Source organism: Ornithorhynchus anatinus, chromosome 2, assembly GCF_004115215.2.
Source record: "Ornithorhynchus anatinus isolate Pmale09 chromosome 2, mOrnAna1.pri.v4, whole genome shotgun sequence".
Classification (NCBI taxonomy): Eukaryota; Metazoa; Chordata; class Mammalia; order Monotremata; family Ornithorhynchidae; genus Ornithorhynchus; species Ornithorhynchus anatinus.
The window spans coordinates 149,391,387-149,414,004 of record NC_041729.1 but is presented as its reverse complement, the minus strand read 5'-3'; the positions used below and the strand labels follow the sequence as shown (position 1 = coordinate 149,414,004).

The 22,618-nt window shown below is 43.9% G+C and overlaps 1 protein-coding gene across 5 annotated transcripts in view; it reads right to left on the bottom strand.

The window, feature by feature from the left end:
* Positions 1 to 22,618, bottom strand: part of CNTN1 (contactin 1) — a 484,199-nt gene that overhangs the window by 281,711 nt on the left and 179,870 nt on the right. The window contains exon 1 of one of the 5 annotated variants that reach the window (XM_029058333.2): positions 19,789 to 20,491. The exons of the other annotated variants lie outside the window; for them this stretch is intronic. The gene's annotated coding sequence lies outside the window, so the exon portion shown is untranslated. Of the gene's footprint in view, positions 1 to 19,788; positions 20,492 to 22,618 lie in introns of those variants that run through there. 5 annotated transcript variants of the gene reach the window in all.

Sequence of the window (22,618 nt, the reverse complement as noted above, 5' to 3'; positions counted from 1 at the left end):
GGGAGAGAGACTACAATATAACAATATAACAACTATTCTCTGCCCAGCACAAGCTTACATCTAGAGCGACCAGACAGACTAGAGGGTGCTCAATACAGTGCCCTGCACATAGTAAGCACTGAATAAACGTCATTGATAAAGGCGATGTGGTTGCTCAGCTCTTGCACTGGAGATTATTCAATCAATCAATGGAATTTGTTTAACGCTTACTGTGTGCAATCAATCCATTCAGCAATGGTATTTATCAAGGACTTACTGCGTACAGACCACTCTACTAAGCGCTTGCCAGAGTCCAGTACGAAAAAGTTGGTAGACTTGGTCCCTATCACTTAAAAAATGGTGATATTTGTTAAGCTCTTACTATGTGCAAAGCACTGTTCTAAGCGCTGGGGGATACAGGATGATCAGATAGTCCCACGTGGGGCTCACGGTTTTAATCCCCATTTGACAGATGAGGTAACTGAGGCACCGAGAAGTGAAGTGACTTGCCCACAGCCACACAGCTGACAAGTGGCAGAGCTGGGATTCGAACCCATGACCTCTGACTCCCAAGCCCGTGTTCTTTGCACTGAGCCGTTAACTTCTCTGTGCCTCAGTTACCTCATCTGTAAAATGGGGATGAAGACTGTGAGCCTCATGTGGGAGAATCCGATGACCCTGTATCTACCCCAGCACTTAGAACAGTGCTCTGCACATAGTAAGCGCTTAACAAATACCAACATTATTATTACTATCCCTAAAGAGTTTACAATCTAGAAGGGGGGGGACAAAATATTTACTTCAAATGCAAATATGTAGTTAAGGGAAAAGAACAGATCTGTGGGAAGTGGAACTGTGGAAGAGAAGGCAAATGAGGAAGTTGTGGCCGCATAGAGAGTTTTCAAAGTTAGGGTAAAAATTGTACAATCTAGAAAGGGGGGGACAAAATATTTACTTCAAATGCAAATATGTAGTTAAGTGCTGTGGGGCTGAGGTTGGGGTGACTATCAAATGCTTAAAAGATACACATCCAAGTCATAGATGAGGCAGAAGGGAGAGGGAGACGAGAAGGGGAAACGAGGGTTCATCTGAGAAAGACCCCTTGGAGGAGATGGGATTTTAAAAAGGCTTGGAAGGAGGGGAGAGTGGTGGTCATGAAGGTGGAGGGAGTTCCAGGCCAGAGGGAGGACACAGGTGAGGGGTCGGGGGAGAGATAAGATAATGGTACAGGGAATATGTTGGTGCTAGATGTGGAGAGACGTAGGAAATGGCGACATAGTGGATGTTTTGGAGGAGAGGGGAGATGTGGGCTGAGTGTCCCTTAAAGAAGACGTCAGAGAAGCCGCATGGCGTAGTGGATAGAGCACGGGCTTGGGAGTCAGAACACATGGGTTCTAATTCCATGAATGATTCCAGCTCCATCACTTGTTTGCTGTGTGACCTTGGGCAAGTCACTTCACTGGGCCTCAGTTTCCTTAGCTGTAAAATGGAGATTTGAACTGTGAGCCCCACATGGAACAGGGACTGTGTCCAACCTATTTGCTTGTATCCACCCTAGCACGTAGTACAGTGCCTGGCACATAGTAAGCACTGAAAGTAAAAAATGATGGCATTTGTTACTAGTAACTATGTGCCAAGCACTGTTCTAAGCACTTGGTGCGGGGCTGGGGGGGAATGCAAGGTAAACAGGTTGTCCCTCGTGGGGCTCACAGCCTTCCCCATTTTCCAGATGAGGTCACAGGCACAGAGAGGTTAAGTGACTTGCCCAAAGTCACACAGGTGACAAGCGGCGGAGCTGGGATTAGAATCCATGACCGCTGACTTCCAAGCCCGGGCTCTTTCCACTGAACCACGCTGCTTCTTTAACAGATACTGAACAAATACCATCATCATCATCACCATGTTCTGTGGGGCAATATATGCTAGACAAAAGAGAGGCTAGAGGCAGGGAAAGCAGGGAGGAGAACAGTGCAATAGTCTAGCAGCATTCATTCAGTCAGTCATTCAATAGCATTTATTGAGCGCTTACTATGTGCAGAACATTGTACTAAGCACTTGGAATGTACAAATCGGTAACAGATAGAGACAGTCCCTGCCCACTGTCGGGCTTACGGTCTAATCGGCGGAGACAGACAAAAACAGTAGATAGCAACAGTAAGACTAGGGCTTATTACAGGGAGAAGGAGTTGGATCCAGGAGATGTTTGTAGGAAGAGCCAGCAGGATTCATTCATTCGATAGTATTTATTGAGCGCTTACTATGTTCAGAGCACTGTACTAAGAACTTGGAATGTACAATTCGGCAACAGATAGAGACAATCCCTGCCCATTGGCGGGCTGACAGTCTAAACGGGATCTGGCAGGTGATTGACTGTGAGAGTTGAGTAGCACTAAGGAGTTAAGGATGACACTGAGATTGTGGACTTCTGACAATCATAATAATAACAATGTTGGTATTTGTTAAGCGCTTACTATGTGCTGAGCACTGTTCTAAGCGCTGGGGGTAGATACAGGGTAATCAGGTTGTCCCACGTGAGGCTCACAGTCTTCATCCCCATTTTACAGATGAGGGAACTGAGGTACGGAGAGTGAAGTGACTGGCCCATAGTCACACAGCTGACGGGCGGCAGAGCTGGGATTCGAACCCTTGACCTCTGACGCGACAAGGTGGTGCGATGGGATAGTTCGAGGAGGAAGTGGGTTTCAAGAGAAGATGGGAATTCTGGTTGAGATATCTGTATCCACTGGGACATTCCAGGAGGTCTTGTCCAGGCAATGAGAAAATCAAGGATAATCAAGCACTCCTCATTCACCTCTCCCTCAGCCCTACAGCACTTATGTACATACCCTTAATTCATTTATATTTATTAATGTCTGTCTCTCCCTCTAGACTATAAGCTCACAGTGATCAAGGATCAGGCCTACCAACTTGGTTATACTGTAGTCTCCCAAGCGTTTAGTACAGCACTCTACACACAGTAAGCGCTCAATAAAATGATAGATGTATTGATTGATTAATAGATTAACTGCTGGCTGCCATGATCTAACTTACCTTTCACTCACCCAGATTCCACTCTGGTCACCCAACCTGAAAACTCCAATTGCCCAGAATGTGAGTTTCTTTGCATCCAACCACTTCCAATCAATCAGTCAATCGATCGATCGATCTATCATGTATACAAAGAGCTCACTGTGTGCAGAGCACAGATGAATGCTCTAGCAGCAACCTTGAAGCAGGTTTCTGTGATGGGATGCCTTCCTGGTTGACTGTAAGCTCACTGCGGGCAGAGAATGTGTCCGTTATACTGTACTCTCCCTAGCATTTAGTACAGTGCTCAATAAATTCAACTGACTGACTGATTGACCGGCATTCCCTAGCACTGACCCGGCATTCCTTTTCTTTATGCTCCAATATCCCTCCCTAGAGAAGCAGCATGTGGAAGTGGATAGAGCACGACTGGGAGTCAGCAGGTCATGGGTTCTAATCCAGCCTCCACCACTTGTCTGCTATGTGACCTTGGAGCAGTCACTTCACTTCTCTGGGCCTCAGTCTGTAAAATGGGGATTGAGACTGTGAGTCCCTCGTGGGACAGGGACTGTGTCCAACCCGATTTGTTTATACCTACTCCAGTTCATAGTACAGTGCCTGGCACATAGTAAGCACTTAATAAATGCCATAATCATAATAAACACCATAATTACTATTGAGAACCTATTCTTCACGTGACCCGTGCCTCAGGGGCTATAGACAGGCTTCCAACTAAATTCTGGTGCCATGGCAAATGATATTAACAAGTATCTGATCTGGGACTAAACTATTGCTCCATGGTAATTATTTGAGTGCTCGCCGTGGGCAGAGGCCTGTACTAAGTTCATTCATTCATTCAATAGTATTTATTGAGCGCTCACTATGTGCAGAGCACTGTACTAAGCGCTTGGAATGTACAAATCGGTAACAGATACAGTCCCTGCCCTTTGATGGGTTTACAGTCTAATCGGGGTAGATGGACAGACAAGAACAATAGCAATAAATCAAGGGGATGAACATCTCATTAAAACAATAGCAAATAACTAGAATCAAGGTGACGTACATTTCATTAAGAACATAAATAGGGTAAGTGCTTGGGAAAGTACAGCAGAGTTGGAAGACATGTTCCCTGCCCATAGTGAGCTTAAAATCAAGAGGGAGAGACAAACATTAATATAAACCAACGCATTACAGATAGGTACATAAATGCTGTGAAGCCCAAGGTGGGTTGAATACCAAATGCCCAAAGGACACAGATCTGAGAGCGTAGAAGACGAGGGAGTTGCATAAAGGGGGCTTAATCGGGAAATGCCTCTTGGAGGAGATGTGACCTTAAGAAGGCTTTGAGGGGTGGGGAGAGTACCGGTTGAGAGTATTATTAGAGGGGGAAGAAATTCCAGGCCGGAGGGAGGATACGACAAAGGGGTTGGCGGTGAGATAGACGAGATCGGGGCACAGTGAGCAAGCTGACACTAGAGGAGCTTAGTGTGCTGACGGGGCTTTAGTAGGAGAATAGTGAGGTAAAAAAACAATAACACAATAACATAATTCTGTGGTTCTCAACATCTGATGAGGGTCAGTTAGGGAACTCCGATCAAATCTACTTTAGCTATCCATAACCTAATGCAAGTCATCACTGACCAAAACCATTAATCTCAGAAACAGAAAATTCTCGGGAATGCTGCTCATATACGATCGAATCTAATTCACATTAAGGTTTGTGTCCGGGGTTTTATTGCCCTCCTTTTTGTTCAGTAATTGATATGATTATCAAGAATGAAGTCCAAGCACACTAGACTCTAGATTACAGGTAGGGAGAAACAACAGTTTGGAAACGTATATCAGTGCTGTGGGGTAGGAGGTGTAAGCTCACTAGGGGCAGGGGATGTGACTGTCTATTGTTATATTGAACTCTTCCAAAGTCTTAATACAGTGCTTTGCACTCAGTAAGTGCTCAGTAAATATGACTGAATGAATGAGGTGGAGTGATTGCTTAAGTGCTGGGGACTGAGAGCTTTGCGACCCTATTTATTTTGTTAATGAGATGTACATCCCCTTGATTCTATTTATTGCTATTGTTCTATTGTTTTTGTCTATCTCCCCCAATTAGACTGTAAGCCCATCAATGGGCAGGGATTGTCTCTATCTGTTGCCGAATTGTACATTCCAAGCGCTTAGTACAGTGCTCTGCACATAGTAAGCGCTCAATAAATACTATTAAATGAATGAATGACCACAATCTGCACTCATTCTCCCTACTAGGTGTTTTGGAATTCATGATGCTGAGCACAGGTACTGAATGGAGAAGTGTGGATCGCTTAGTGCAAACCCTCACTCCTACTGGACTTAAACAGCATGGCCTAGTGGAAAGAGCAGGTGCCTGGGAATCGGAGGACCTACATTCTAACCCCAAATCTACCACTGGCTTGCTGTGTGACCGCAGGCCGCTCACTCAACTTCTCTGTGTCTCAGGTTCCTCATATGAAAAATGGGGATTCAATTTCTGTTCTCCCTCCTATACTGTGAGTCCCATGTAGGTCTAAACTGTTCCCCACATAATTATCCTATGTCTACCTTAACGCTTAGTATAATGGTTGAAACATAGTAAGCACTTAACAAATACCACTGTCGATATTATTATCATTATTCAGATTTCCATTTAAGCATTGATGTCTCAGCAATGCTCAACCAGATCGTGATGGCCCTAAAAAAAAAAAAAAGCACTGCATTTTTGTGGGCACAGGTGATTCTATCTCAAACAATAATAATAATAATGATAATTGTGGTATTTGGTAAGCACTTACTATGTGCTAAGCACTAGGATAGATACAAGCATATTAGGTGGGACACTGTCCCTGTCGCACGTGGGGCTCACAGTCTCAATCCCCATTTTACAGATGAGGTAACTGAGAAGGCACTGACACTCCTGTATTCATTCATTTAATTGTATTTTTTGAGCGCTTACTGCATACAAAGCACTGTACTAAGCACTTGGAAAGCACAATTCAGCAACAGAAAGAGATAACCCCTACCCAACAATGGGCTCACAGTCCAGAATGCAGTTTCACCATTGTAGTAAAAGTAGTCTACTATCAATACCATGTTGGAAATGAAAAATAACTCCATATAAAGAATTCCTCCACAAATAGAAATTAAGGTGAAAAAAATGAACACAGAATTCACGAACGCGAAGCAGAATTGATCGGATATCAGTCGATCGTAGTTATTGAGTGCTCACTTGCAGAGCACTATACTAAGCACTTGGGAGAGTACAATGTAACGATAAATGGACACATTCTCTTACCACAGCGAGCTCGCAGTCTAGAGGATGTGTTAGGGAGGCAGAGAGAGGAGAACAAGTAAGAGAGGATAGTAGTAAAGAAAAATGGTCATAAAGGAAAAGGTTAGGTGAGAGAGAGAAGAAATGGAAAGGGAGACAACATGTGGGCTCATTATCATTGTGGGGATCATTATGGGGATCAGTGGTATTTATTGAGTCCTTTGCTATGTGCAGACCACTGTACTATGTGTTTGGTAGAGTTCAATGCAGCAAGGAAGATGATACAGAGTGTGGGGAGAAGGACAGAATGGGAATGAGACGGTAGAGAGAAAGGGAGAGGAAAAGAGAGCAGAAAGAGGAATCAAAAGTAAGGAACAGAGAAAAGAAAAAAGGACATGAGATTTAAGCATGGGCTTGTCAATTCTTCAAATATCAAACATAGAAATCTCTCATAACCAGATTATCTAGGAAGAAAAATTTCTTTTTCCTTTAAAATTTGATTTTTCTTTTAAAATTGACTTTTTGAATTCTTCCTCTGGATTACAAGAACTGTGGGCTGGGAATTTGTCTACCAACTTTGCTATATTGTACTCTCGGTGCTTAGGACAGTATCCCACACACAATAAGTGCTCAATAAATAATGATAATGGTATTTGCTAAGCACTTACTATGCGCCAAGCACTTTTCCAAGAGAAATGCAAGTTAATCAGGTTGCGCACAGTCCCTGTCCCATATGGGGCTCACAGTCTTAATCTCCATTTTTCAAATAATAATAATAATAATGTTGGTATTTGTTAAGCACTTACTATGTGCAGAGCACTGTTCTAAGCACTGGGGTAGATACAGGGTAATCGGGTTGTCCCACTTGAGGTTCACAGTTAATCTCCATTTTACAGATGAGGTCACTGAGGCCCAGAGAAGTGAAGTGACTTGCCCACAGTCACACAGCTGACAAGTGGCAGAGCTGGGATTCGAACCCCTGACCTCTGACTCCCAAGCCCGGGCTCTTCCCACTGAGCCACGCTGCTTCTACTGCTTCATCTTCAGATGAGGTAACCGAGGCCCAGAGAAGTGAAGTGACTTGCCCAGGGTCAAACAGCAGCAGACATGTGGCAGAGCCTAGATCTCATGTCCTTCTGACTCCCAGGCCCGTGCTCCATCCACTAAAGCATACCGCTTCTCTCTGACTGATTGATTTGAGGAATGAACAAACGGTTAAGCATTTAGTGGGGAAGGTGGAGATGAAGGCGTCTTTAAGGAGCGTTATATGTAGGAGAAAGCTGCAGAAATTAGGATCGAAGAGAAGAAACGAAAAGGACAAGTCTTCTATTCAGATTTCGGAGACAGACCTTCTTGCTAGCATAACCTCAATGTTGAGGACAGCAGCCCTTCCACCAACCAGGACTTTCAATCAATCCTCATAAACTTGGGTAAATGTTGCTGAGAGAGAATATTTCCCAGCAAATAATGTTGTCCTGAGAAGAATTTATCTGTAAAGGAACGCAAGAGAAGATGCCGACTGAACCACAGACTGGAGAACACGTCAGAAACCAGAAACCCAAAAAGGAGGCTCTTTTTTGCTTTGATTAACCTTTCCCACAAGGACTGATTAGATGATAAAGAGGCTTCTCCCCGAATGTTAAGTCTAGGTCCCAGAACCAATCAATCTTATTTATTGAGTGCTTACTGAATGTAGAGGACTGTACTAAGCGTTTGAGAGAATACAATATAACAGAATTGGTGAAGACTTTCTCTGCCAACAAACAGTTTTCGGTCAGAAAGACGTTAATATAAAAAATAAATTAGAGATATGGCAAGGAATAGTGAAAAGAGCACGGGCCTGGGAGTCAGAAGGTGATGGGCTCTAATTCTGTCTCCGCCATTTGTCTGCTGTGTGACCTTGGGCAAGTCATTTCACTTCTCTGGACCTCAGCTATTTCATCTGTAAAATGGGGATTGAGACTGGGAGCCCCACATGAGACAGGGCTCCAACCAGGTTTTCTTGTACCCTCCCCACGCCACCCCCGGCACTTAGTACAGTGCCTGGCACACAGTAAGCGCTTAACAAATACCACAGTTATTATTATTACAGGCTCTGTGGGGCTGATGGAGGAGTGTAAACCCGGTTCTAGACTGTAAACCCAGTGTGGGCAGGGATTGTCTCTCAATTGAATTGTACTTTTCAAGTGCTTAGTACAGTGCTCTGCACACGTTAAGCAGCGTGGCTCAGTGGAAATAGCACGGGTTGGGGAGTCAGACGACATGGGTTCGAATCCCGACTCTGCCACTTGCCAGCCATGTGACTATGGGCAAGTCACTTCACTTCTCTGTGCCTCAGTTCCCTCATCTCATTCATTCAATAGTATTTATTGAGCGCTTACTATGTGCAGAGCACTGTACTAAGCGCTTGGGATGAACAAGTCGGCAACAGATAGAGAAAGTCCCTGCCGTTTGACGGGCTTACAGTCTGTGAAATGGGGATGAAGACCATGAGCCTCACGTGGGACAACCTGATTACCCTGTATCTACCCTCATCTTCCCTCCCAAGCCCGGTCCGCTCCCAGACTTCTCCATCACCGTGGATGGCACGACCATCCTTCCCGTCCCGCAGGCCCGCAATCTCGGTGTCATCCTTGACTCGTCCCTCTCGTTCACCCCACACATCCTATCCGTTACCAAGACCTGCCGGTTTCACCTCTACAATATCGCCAAGATCCGCCCTTTCCTCTCCACCCAAACGGCTACCTTACTATTACGGGCTCTCGTTATATCCCGGCTGGACTACTGTGTCGGCCTTCTCTCTGACCTCCCTTCCTCCTCTCTCGCCCTGCTCCGGTCTATTCTTCACTCCGCTGCCCGGCTCATCTTCCTGCAGAAACGATCTGGGCATGTCACTCCCCTTCTTAAACAACTCCAGTGGTTGCCTATCGACCTCCGCTCCAAACAAAAACTCCTCACTCTAGGCTTCAAGGCTCTCCATCACCTCGCCCCTTCCTACCTCTCCTCCCTTCTCTCTTTCTACCGCCCACCCCGCACGCTCCGCTCCTCTGCCGCCCACCTCCTCGCCGTCCCTCGGTCTCGCCCATCCCGCCGTCGACCCCCGGGTCACGTCCTCCCGCGGTCCCGGAACGCCCTCCCTCCTCACCTCCGCCAAACTGATTCTCTTTCCCTCTTCAAAACCTTACTTAAAAATCACCTCCTCCAAGAGGCCTTCCCAGACTGAGCTCCTCTTCCCCCTCTACTCCCTCTGCCATCCCCCTTTACCTCTCCGCAGCTAAAGCCTCATTTTCCCCTTTTCCCTCTGCTCCTCCACCTCTCCCTTCCCATCCCCACAGCACTGTACCCGTCCGCTCATCTGTATATATTTTCGTTACCCTATTTATTTTGTTAATGAATTGTACATCGCCTTGATTCTATTTAGTTGCCATTGTTTTTACGAGATGTTCTTCCCCTTGACGCTGTTTAGTGCCATTGTTCTTGTCTGTCCGTCTCCCCCGATTAGACTGTAAGCCCGTCAAACGGCAGGGACTGTCTCTATCTGTTGCCGACTTGTTCATCCCAAGCGCTTAGTACAGTGCTCTGCACATAGTAAGCGCTCAATAAATACTATTGAATGAATGAATGAATACCCCAGCGCTTAGAACAGTGCTCTGCACATAGTAAGCGCTTAACAAATACCAACATTAAGCAGTCAAATACAATGGAATGAATGAATGAATGAATGAATGAATGAATGAATGAATGAATGAATGAATGAATAAGTGAATAAAGGGAGCAAATCTAAGTGCAAGGGAGACGCAGAAGGGAATGGAAAAAGACGAAATGAGCGTTTAGTCAGGGAAGACCTCCTGGAGCAGATATTCCTTTAATAAGGGAAAATTAGTCAGAATTGCCAAGAACAGAGGCTATTCATTCTAGAGCTTTCATCTGGAAAAGTGATGAAAAAGGGAAAACAACAATTAAATCATAAAACTCAAAGCCCCAAAACCTAATCTCCCGCAAGGGCTGATTAAATTGCATGAGAGTTTTCCGGGTAGGAAGCCTGGTTCCTTAGCAGCAAACCAGAAGCAGCTTCTTCTCAACAAATTCAGAGCAGAAAAGGGTACAGGACTTGGCTCTGCTTCTTCAGGAGCCCAGCACTGGCCCCTACGGTTGTTTATTATAGTAAATCAGAGCCTTTGCTTCTTGCAAAATAGTTTCTCCTTCTCTGACATTCCCTTGCCAGTTTTCAACACGACTCTGATCGGCTGTCTCGTCATCACATAGCTCTTACTAAAGGCAGACCATTCATTCATTCATTCAATACTATTTATTGAATGCTTACTATGTGCAGAGCACTGTACTAAGCGCTTGGAATGCACAAATCGGTAACAGATAGAGACAGACCATGGCACAGAACAGTCTAAAACTAGTTCATTAACAGTGACGGCAAGAATTGATAGAAGAGAAAGAAGCAGGGGGTAAAAAAGAAAATCCTAGGAATTCTGTTTGCAGCAGAAAGAGCCTTGTTTTGACTCATCTCCTGACTTCTGCACTAAAAATAGAAAAATACATCAGAATCAAGCAGTAATGAACACAAGTGAGAAAATCATCCTGTTGGAATGTTTAACTCCTTTTTTTCACGGAAGTCATTTTAACAGGGTAGAATGCTTCTTTTTGGTTCAGTGGAAAGTGCATGGGCTTGGGAGTCAGAGGTCATGGGTTCTAATCCTGACTCCACCACCTGTCTGCTGTGTGACCTTGGGCAAGTCACTTAACTTCTCTGTGCCTGAGTTACCTCATCTGTCAAATGGGGATTAAAAGTGTGAGCCCCACGTGGGACAACCTGATTACCCTCTATCTACCCCAGCCCTTAGAACAGTGCTTGGCACATAGTAAGTACTTAACAAATATCCTAATTATTATTATTATCATTATTATTGAGCACATACTACATGCAGAGCACTATACTAAGCCCTCGGGAAAGTACAACACAATGGATTTAGCAGACACTTTCTCTGCCCATATCGAGTTTACGGTCTAGAGGTTATCTATGCTATGCCCCCATACGGGAGTAATCTTAGGCCGACTGATCCTTAGTGGAAAATATTTCCCCTCAGCATGAGAAGGTTTCAACGATCAGAAAAGATCTGAGTCTTCCCCAGTGGTAGGGACGGGACTGATTTTGACAAATTTAAGAACAATAATAATAATAATTGTGGTATTCATTAAGCCCTATGTGCCAGGCACTATACTAAACGCTGGGGTTAGATATGAGGTAATTGGGTTGTACAGACTCCCTCTCCCACATGGGCTCCCAGGCTTAATCCCCATTTTCTAGATGAGGTAACTGAGGCCCAGAGAAATGAAGTGACTTGCCTAAGGTCACACAGCAGACAGATGGGGGAACTGTATTTAGAACCCAAGTCCCTCTGGAGACTTCTGAACTGTTTTTTACTGCCTGTCTTTCCCCTCCACCTCCATCTCACCTCACTGGATCACAAAATCCCTGAGGACACGGATCATGTCTGCTAAATCTATTATGCTCTACCGAGCATTTAGTACAGAGTTCTGCACATAGTAAGTGCTCAATAAATACAATTGAATGAATGAATGAATAATGTCTGCTAAGTCTACTGTACTCTCCCAAGCAGAGAAGCAGCGTGGCTCATTGGAAAGAGCCCGGGCTTGGGAGTCAGAGGTCATGGGTTCTAATCCTGGCTCTCCCGCTTATCAGCTGTGTGACTTTAGGCAAGTCACTTCACTTCTCTGTGCCTCAGTTACCCCATCTGAAAAATAGGGATTAAGACTGTGAGCCCCATGGGGATAACCTCATTACCTTGTACCTACTCAGCGCTTAGAACAGTGCTTGGCCCATACTAAGCACTCTATTCTCACTCTATTCTCAGTTTAGACTTCAAGGCTCCCATCACCTTGCCCCTCCCTACCTCTCCTCCCTTCTCTCTTTCTACTGCCCACGCCGCACGCTCCGCTCCTCTGCCGCCCACTTCCTCACTCGCCCCCGTTCTCGCCTATCCCGCCGTCGACCCCGGGCCACGTCCTCCCGCGGTCCCGGAACGTCCTCCCTCCTCACCTCCGCCAAACTGATTCTCTTCCCCTCTTCAAAACCCTACTTAGAGCTCACCTCCTCCAAGAGGCCTTCCCCCACTGAGCTCCCCCTTTTCCCTCTGCTCCCTCTACCCCTCCCACCTCTCTTCAGCTAAACCCTCTTCTCCCCCCTTTCCCTCTCCTCCTCCCCCTCTCCTTGTCCCATGCCCTCAGCACTGTACTCGTCCACTCAACTGTATATATCTTCATCACCCTATTTTGTTAATGAGATATACATCACCCTGATTCTATTTATTTGCTATTGCTTTAATGAGATGTTCTTCCCCTTGATTCTATTTATTGCCACTGTTCTTGTCTGTCTCCCCCGATTAGACTGTAAGCCCATCAAAGGGCAGGGACTGTCTCTATCTGTTACCGATTTGTACATTCCAAGCGCTTAGTACAGTAGTCTGCACATAGTAAGCACTCAATAAATATTATTGAATGAATGAATACTAAGCACTTAACAAATACCAAAATTATCATTATTATTATTTATTATAGTGTCTACAGGACCCCACCCCATCAACTGTTAGCATAGTTGTCTTAGGCACCCAGAGAAGGCGAGCAGGAAGATTACTGACAAAGTTCTCCCTTTGACCAACGGTTGGAACATTTATGGTGAATTCAAAGAGTTACATTCCACACCAAATACTAGACCTGAATTTCTGCTATTACCTCTATCTGTAATTCATTTTAATGTCTGTCTCCCCATCTAGACTGTAAACTCTATGTGGGCAGGGATCGTGGCAACCAACTTGGTTGTATCATACTCACTCAAGCGTTCAGTACAGTGCTCTGCACAGTTAGTGCTCAATAAATACCACTGACTTAAAAACAATGCCAGAAGTCATTAAAGACGTTTATTGACTGCTCTCTCTTTGCAGTGCACTGAACTAGCTTGGACCATACAGGGGAAGTAAAAGATATAGTCTCTCGTCAAAGAGCTTGCAATCAAATGGACTTTTCACTCCCCTTGGCTGTCCATTCCTCGTATTCCTTTGGGAGTAAGAGCCCTCCCGAGGGTAATTATGCAACTTTTGCTCTCCCCCGTATGCCTTAAGCAAAGCCCTTTAGTACAGAGCACTGCACACAAAGTAGTAGCTCAATAAATGCTATCGATTGACTCCTCAAACGGTCCTTGGCTCAATATGCACTAAGCATCAACTCCTATTTGGCCAACGTGCCAGTTAAAAGGGTTTTTTTGTTCCACGAATAAGAATCTATGCTACGTAAACAGGCAGACTTTCCTCATCCTTTATGTAATAGGCAAAAACTGTTCAATCAATCCATCAATCAATCATATTTATCGAGTTTTGACTGTGTGCAGAACACTGTACTAAGCACTTGGGAGAGTACAATATTCATTCATTCAAATGGATTTATTTAGTGCTTAATCCCCATTTTATGGATGAGGGAACTGAGGCACTGAGAAGTGAAGTGACTGTGAGCCCCATGTGGGACAACCTGATTACCTTGTATCTATCCATCACTTAGAACAGTACTTGGCACATAGTAAGTACTTAGAAATACCAAAAGACAACAACAAAAAAACAATCAAACAAGTAGACAGGTATCGATACCATCAAAATAGAAAATAGATATATACATAGTATGTACGTCCCCTGCCCACAAGTAGTCAAAGTGCTCTTCTCACTAGGTTCTAAATTTCCTTGGATTTGCTTTACATCTACACCGAGAATCCACGCCACCCCAGAGGGTAGAAGCCAAACTATTACCAGTGGATGGCCGGGAGAACCCCAAACAGTATTTCATAAATCACATGTTCAAAATATATCTGATGAGATCTTGGGATAAACCATCTATTATCTGTCACAGCTCAGTTTTTCAAGAATCAGAATTATTTTCCACCCTGTACTCTATGTCTTTAATGGGGAAAACAGGAGTTTAGCTTTTGGTTCCCACAATTTAGAGCATAAAGTCCTTGTGGGTATGGAATATGCCACTCTTCTAGTGTTCCACACTAAATGAGTACTCCGTAGATAATAAAAATTATGGTACACAATAAGCACTTAATAAATAGGATTGATTGATTGACTAGCACCGTTCTAAGTGCTGGGGTACATGCAATTTTATCAAGTTAGACACAGTCTCTGTGTCCCTTTGGGGTTCACCGCCTAAGAGGGACAATGGATGCATATTCCCCACTTTTTAGGATGAGGAAACTGAGGCGCAGAGAAGTTATATAACTTGCTCAAGGTCACACAATAAGCAATTGGCCAAGCTGGGATTAGATCCCAGGCCACCAGAATCCCAGTTCTGTGCTCTTGCCACTAGGATGCTCTGCTTCTCAAGCAGTGCTCCTACCTTTGAAAATGATGTGATAATAATAATAATAGTTTTATTATTAAGCACTTCCTGTGTTCAGAGGACAATACTGAGTATTGGGAAAGAATACCCAAGTGGGTTTCTCATAAACTAAAAAGTCTTGCTTTAACTTCACAATCCACCACTCTTGGATTTTGTTTCAGTACATGGATTAAGATGTGCTGAGGCGGTGCGAGATCTCTTTATTCATTGAATTTCTGTCAAAATATTGCAATTCTGATTGTTCTCTCACTCTGTCACTCAACTTCAAACCATTCGAGAAGTGTATGGTGCATATGCCGCAATAATCCCAGACTGAGCTCCTCTTCCCCCTCTACTCCCTCTGCCATCCCCCCTTTACCTCTCCGCAGCTAAAGCCTCATTTTCCCCTTTTCCCTCTGCTCCTCCACCTCTCCCTTCCCATCCCCACAGCACTGTACTCGTCCGCTCAACTGTATATATTTTCGTTACTCTATTTATTTTGTTAATGAATTGTACATCGCCTTGATTCTATTTAGTTGCCATCGGTTTTTACGAGATGTTCTTCCCCTTGACGCTGTTTATTGCCATTGTTCTTGTCTGTCCGTCTCCCCCGATTAGACTGTAAGCCCGTCAAACGGCAGGGACTGTCTCTATCTGTTGCCGACTTGTTCATCCCAAGCGCTTAGTACAGTGTTCTGCACATAGTAAGCACTCAATAAATACTATTGAATAATCCTGTGAAACGGAACAGATTTTATATTGTTACCAAATGTATCATAATAGAATACTATTTCATTGGTTCATTTTATTTGGTATTCTATCCTTCTGCTAATGCAAATTATAGTTCCTTCGAAGTTGCATTCGGTATATTTTATAACCTTAAATTCTTTCCTGGATGATTCATAAAATTCTTTTCAATTCAGCAGATATTTCTAAAATTGATTCCTTATTAAATCGAATTAAAGTTTCATATGTGGGTACATTACAGTGAACACACCCCTGGAAGGTCCAATTATTTAAATGATACTAATGGTTTTGAATCATGTTTAACTGATATAATTATATTTTTAATTATAGTTGCATCTGCAAATGAATGGAACTTACTTTTATGCATCTACAAAGAATGTACGCATGGGAGAAGCAGCGTGGCTCAGTGGAAAGAGCCCGGGCTTGGAAGTCATCGGTCGTGGGTTCGAATCCCAGCTCCGCCACCTAACAGTTGTGTGACTTTTGGCAAGTCACTTCACTTCTCAGTGTCTCAGTTTCCTCATCCATAAAATGGGGATTAAGACTGTGAGCCCCATGTGGGGCAACCTGATTACCTCGTATCTATCCATCACTTAGAACAGTACTTGGCACATGGTAAGTGCTTAGAAATACCAAAATTAATATTCATTTGTTCACTCAATAGCATTTATTGAGTGCTTACTATGTGCAGAGCTCTGTACTAAGCACTTGGAATGTACCATTTGGTAACAGATAGAGACAATCCCTGCCCAATGACAGGCTCTATTAGAGAAGCAGCGTGGCTCAGTGGAAAGAGCATGGGCTTGGGAGTCAAAGATCATGGGTTCAAATCCCAGCTCAGCTGCTGGTCAGTTGTGTGACTTTGGGCAAGTCACTTCACTTCTCTGGGCCTCAGTTACCTCATCTGTAAAATGGAAATGAAGGCTGTGAGCCCCACGTTGGACAAATTGATCACCTTGTACCCTCCCCAGCACTTAGAACAGTGCTTTGCACATAGTAAGAGTTTAATAAATGCCATCATTATTTTTTGTCTTTTACCACCCTTGATTATTCAAAGGGAAAATGAAGCACTTAACATTTGTAAAATTTTGACCCATAATTAAGTTTTACTTCAGTAGCTTATAATATTCATCTTCTACTAGATTGTGTCAATAATTCCATAATAATAATAATAATAACGTTGGTATTTGTTAAGCGCTTACTATGTGCAAAGCGCTGTTCTAAGCGCTGGGGAGGATACAAGGTGCTTACAGTCTTTGTCCCCATTTTACAGATGAGGGAACTGAGGCCCAGAAAAGTAAAGTGACTTGCCCAAAGTCACACAGCTGATAAGCGGCTGAGCCTGGGATTTGAACCCATGATGTTTGACTCCCAAGCCCGTTCTCTTTCCACTGAGCCACGCTGCTGATCTGAGCTCAAATTCCATATTAATATCCCCCATGTTTTTAATCAACTTTTTGCATTGCATTTTTAATGAATCTATGCTTTCCAAATAAATTATCTTAGAACCTATTACATCATTATATAATTTAATATTTTCTTCCCTTATATTTATCTTTTCTTCTTTTTAAGCACTCTATATACTTGCATTAATTTACCATTTACTTTCAATCCAAAAACAATTAGGATTTGCCCTTCGGGGCGAAGTGATGAGAAACATGCATTTATTCTTTAGCTTGGAAAATTGTTTTTTAACTTCTTCTGGGCCTCATTGAATGTTTCCAATCTCTGTGCCATCAACGTCCACCACCCGTCTATTCCTTTGGGCAATGTGAGGCGTAAAATACTCTTTTTTAAATTTTTTAGTATTTGTTAAGCGCTTACTATGTGCAGAGCGCTGTTCTAAGCGCTGGGGTAGATACAGGGTAGTCGGGTTGTCCCACATGGGGCTCACAGTCTTGCTCCCCATTTTACAGATGAGGGAACCGAGGCACAGAGAAGTGAAGTGACTTGCCCACAGTCACACAGCTGACAAGTGGCCGAGCCGGGATTCGAACCCATGACCTCTGACTCCCAAGCCTGGGCTCTTTCCACTGAGCCACATTGCTTTTAGTGTTTTTTTAAGAAAAAAATTTGAAATTCAACCTTTACAAATGGAGTTGTTGGGAGAAAATAAACATGTCTTCACCCACACCTGCCTATTTGCCAGTTCGTGGACACATGCATCATTTATACGCTATGTGATTCAAAGTCACATTAGTGGAAAGTAAAGGGCTTCAATAAGTTCTTAGATTATATGTTCTCCTTAAACTAGTCAATTAATTTTATTACCACTGCCTTGTCCCACAGAAAGAGATTTTTCTTCTACCATCACCTCAGTAAAATCCAACGAATTGAGCTGCCATTGCACTTATTACTTTGACTTGAGGTTATGCTATTGGGCAGTAAATATCACTTAGCTTCGACCCTCTGCATTATTTCCTCTCTCGTCTGATTTTACAAGACTCTCTGTGCACATATAATCAGCTGGCCTTGAGCGGTTCCAATGTTCTGTGACTCAGCACTATGAAACCGCTCAAATTCTCAGGAAATCCTTGTTCCTCCACCACACCCCACCCACCTCTTCAGACAAGCGTCGTGTCAGACTCCCGACGGCTCTAAGTTAGAACAGGTTGGAAATGGGAAGTTGCATATACCCATATGTTAAACATCAAGGTTTACTTTGGCGTGGCTCAGTGGAAAGAGCCCGGGCTTGGGAGTCAGAGACCGTGGGTTCGAATCCCGGCTCTGCCACTTGTCAGCTGTGTGACTGTGGGTAAGTCACTTCACTTCTCCGTGCCTCAGTGACCTCATCTGTAAAATGGGGATTAACTGTGAGCCTCACATGGGACAACCTGATGACCCTGTATCTACCCCAACCCCAGCGCTTAGAACAGTGCTCTGCACATAGTAAGCGCTTAACAAATACCGACATTATTATTATTACTGTCCTCAGAACCTGTAAGAGCACTGCATTACTGAAATGTATACTAGGTTCTCGAAAAAAAACTCTTCACCTCAGAATTAATTATTCTCAGCTTCTTGCAAAGATCAGACACTTTATATGGCTAAGAGCTTTTTCTCCTCTTCAGATATTAATAATGATTATAATAATAACAATTTGATAAGCGCTTACTATGTGTCGAGCTCCGTTCTAAGGGCTGGGGTAGATTACAAGGTAATCAGGTTGTCCCATAGAGAGGCTCCCAATTTTAATCCCCATTTTACAGATGAGGAAACAGAGACAAAGAGAAGTTTGACCAAGGTCACACAGCAAACAAGTGACAGAGCCGGGATTAGAACTCATATCCTCTGACTCCCAAGCCCGTGCTCTTTGCACTAAGCAGTGCTGTTTCCCTGAACTATTAAAACTATCTGACTTAATTCAGCAAAAAATTCCTAGCCCAATTATCATAGGAAGACTTAAAGCAGCTAATAGAAAGACGGTTTATGAGCAGGTAATACTCACCCTAAATATTTTTACTAATAGCAGTTTTATTTGTAAAGTTATTCTTTAAAGTATGAAGCCACATAGATCACCTGCTGGCATTTTTGCAATATTATTTGCTCAGAAGATCTAGCTGTTCAACAAATCAAATACCATTATCCACTTATCAACTGCTGGTCGGACTATTTAGCAGCTATAATTAACAAAAACCTTGTCAACTCCCAGGTGATAATAACATCTTTTTCAGGTTTACACAGTAAACTGAGCATTCTTCATCTGAGCCTGGCTTCGCCCTCATTACACAAATATAAATTTGCAAACATCGAAAAAATGGTTGACGTTCATAAAGTTGTGAAAAGAGGTTAACTGACTTGTGTAATATGAAAATATTACGGGTGCCGTTTCTTTCTAGATTCTATAAGTCAAACTGCTTCAGTATCAACACCGAAATGCATCAGAAGAGCCACCGTGACCAGACATTCAGACAGCGTTATTACAGGTTGAACTTCGAGATTTCAGAGATTTAGTGATTTCCCTTTCCATTAATTCCTGGTTTCTAGCCTCCAGATCTGGGCACGGGAGAGGACTAAACATTAATGAAATCCCACGATCTTGAGACTCCTATACGAGTAGGCGATTTTATGATGGCCACTCTAACGGATTCAGTGCTGCCCCTCCCTAAGATGCAGTATGAGGTACAAAAGGACCCAAGCTTGATACGGTTCTGGGCAAAATGAAAATTTCCCGGCGACAGCCGATCCCCTGATTGTCTCTGGCTATTTTAAAACCAAACAAAATGAGAAACCGGAGGACTCGGACTCCGCGCTACAATGTCAAAGTCGGAGTCGGCGTCGCCGTGATCCATCGCCCTCCCTCTGCCTCCGCGCATTCGGAATTTTGCAATTAACGAGGCTACAGATGTACGACTTACCTCACAGGATGCGTTACCTACTGTCCTTCGGTACATAACACCTATTCCAAACTGGACATCTGAGTGACGGGAAGCGAGAGCAGTCCACCAAAAGAAGCCACTGGCAGCAGAAAGCAAGTTAAAAGGACTTCAAGCTGTGACCTTAGAGGAAAGCACAGCCAGCATCCTTCAGCCAAGGCTCTGTAGAAAACAGGTTAGACAGAAGGCGAGCTGACTCTCCACATCGCAAAGATTCGTTCGGATAAAGCATTCTGGGCTCCAGGCTTGGAGTGCGTCTCTTCCCCCAAGAGCCGACTCGAGTCGGGGCTGCCTCTGTGCTAGGGGATGTGAAGCATTTCATTGCAGTTGCTCTCTGCAAGAAACTCCCCCGGTCATCTTCGCAAACCCTGTCACCCTGCTCCGAGATTAAAGAATGAGCACAGCATGCATAATGAATGATTTCAAATTTTCGGTGCACTCCCTATAGTGTCTATCGTATCCAGTAATGGGCTATTGATCACCTCATCTCTAAAACAGGTGGGGCGAGGTGATTGGTTTATTCCACCCAAAATCGGGAGCCGAAGCTTTCCAGCCCTGCAGCACTCAGGCAAAATCCCAACATACATGACATGACATTTGCATTCTGCAGTCTTTGATCTACACTCTCCTTCTCTCTCTCTCTCCTTCTCTCCCTCCTCTCTCTCGCTCACTCCCTGTCCTTTGGAAAATGCTGCATCATCTCTTCTCTTTATTCAAAGTGAATATTCTCTGCAGTTCCTAGCCATAGACCCTGGATTACGTAAATCTTGCAGGGTTGATTTTCAACCTGTTCTGGAAAAGTACCAAGCTGATATTGAAAATAGAGAGAAGGGAGATGCGAGGAAAAATCTAGAGCGTTTTGTATTTATTTCCTAGGTGTTTGTTATAGAACACTAAGCTGTTCGGCTATTCAGCTATCACTGGCATTATTGTGCAGCTCCGTTGGGAAGATTTTTTTTATGGATGCATGTGTTTGTATATAAGAGCTGAATAAAATTAGATTTGTGTTCGTGTTTCTATCTTTAGCACCTCAGTCAGTTGGTTAACTCTGTAAAGACTTACAATCTCCCCTTAGAGAAAAATTGAAATCTATAAATATTAATTTGCTTTTTCATCACAAAATACAAAAATGAGCATTTAAAAGTCCTGACCTATAGTTGCTATTGGAATTCCTATAGAAATGTGAACAAAATTGACTAATGCAGATGCGAGTTAAGGATAGGGATTGTTCTGCAAAGACCTGAGCACAATTCCCTGCCCTCACCAACTCTGCAATTCTATTGTTCTTTGGTGCCAAAGAGGAGGTTGGTCACCCAGCCTATTCCTCATGATTGCTGCTGTGTCAATTGCGTTGTTTGTGAGGGGCTTCTTTCCCCCCAGAAATACAGGGAGGACCCATTTGATTCATTTACCCCTCTATGGTGCTTTCTGTCTCTGAAAGGGGCAACATGCCACCACGAAATGGCAGTATGCCTTCCAGTTCATACCCCACCCATATAGCTCTCAGAGGACGGGGGATTCGAAAGGGGAAGAGTTATGGAGATGGTTTTTTTTTCCATCTGACAATTACGTGAAGGACAAATCTGCTAAGCTATCATCAGACTTCTGCCTAATAATAATGGTAACAACAAAAATAGTGTTATTTGTTAACACTTACTATGTGCCAAGCACTCTTCTAAGGGCTGGGGTAATACAAGGTAATCAGATCAGACTCAGGACGTGTCCCCCACGAGGTAGAAAACTCTGGGACATGGTATGGGAGCTTGTTCGGTCCTCTAGACTGTAAACTACTTATGGGAAGGGAACATGTCTACCAAATCTGTTATATCGAACTCGTCCAAGTGCTTAGTACAGTGCTCTGCACACAGTAAGCACTCAAATACGATTGATTGATGGGCATCTACCTTTAAGATGCTCAATCAGCTCTCTTCCTCCTACTTTTCCGTGTACTTCTTCCACTAAGCCCCGATTTGCCTGCTTTGCCCTTCGCAAAGTAGTCTACTCCTTGTCCTTGACCCTTCTGCCTCCGACCAATTGCTCACACCCTCCCTTCTGCTTGGTGCTTCCTCTCCCTTCGTATCTTACAGACCACTGCTCTCCCCAACTACAAAGCCTTTTTCAAAGGACATTTCCTCCAGGAGGTCTTCCCTGATTAAGCACTCATCTCCCCACTCGGTGCCCAGGCCTCTACCTGCCACTTTGGTACTCACATCCTCCCACAGAATCTATGTACAGTTCCTTAGGTTTTATTATTTGCTTCTTCCTACCTGTAATTTGTTTTGAGGGTCTGTCTCTCCTGCTATAGTTTAAGCTGCTGAGGACAGAGGCGATGTCTACTAACAATAATACTGTTGGTATTTGTTAAGCACTTACTATGTGCAGAGCACTGTTCTAAGCCCTGGGGTAGATACAGGGTAATAGGTTGTCCCACGTGAGGCTCACAATTAATCCCCATTTTACAGATGAGGTAACTGAGGCACAGAGAAGTGAAGTGACTTGCCCACAGTCACACAGCTGACAAGTGGCAGAGCCAGAATTCGAACCCATGGCCTCTGACTCCCAAGCCCGGGCTCTTTCCACTGAGCCATGCTGGTACTAATTTGACTGTACCCCTCTAAACTCTTGCTCTGCACTCAGAATCACTCTCCAAAAGGTGTTCCCCGACTAAGCCCTCCTTTCCTCTTCCCTGTCCTGCATCACCCTGACTTGCTCCCTTCCTCATCCCCAACCCCCCAGCACTTATGTACAAATCTGTAATTTACTTATTTACATTAATGTCTATCTCCCTTCTAGACTGTAAGTTCATGGTGGG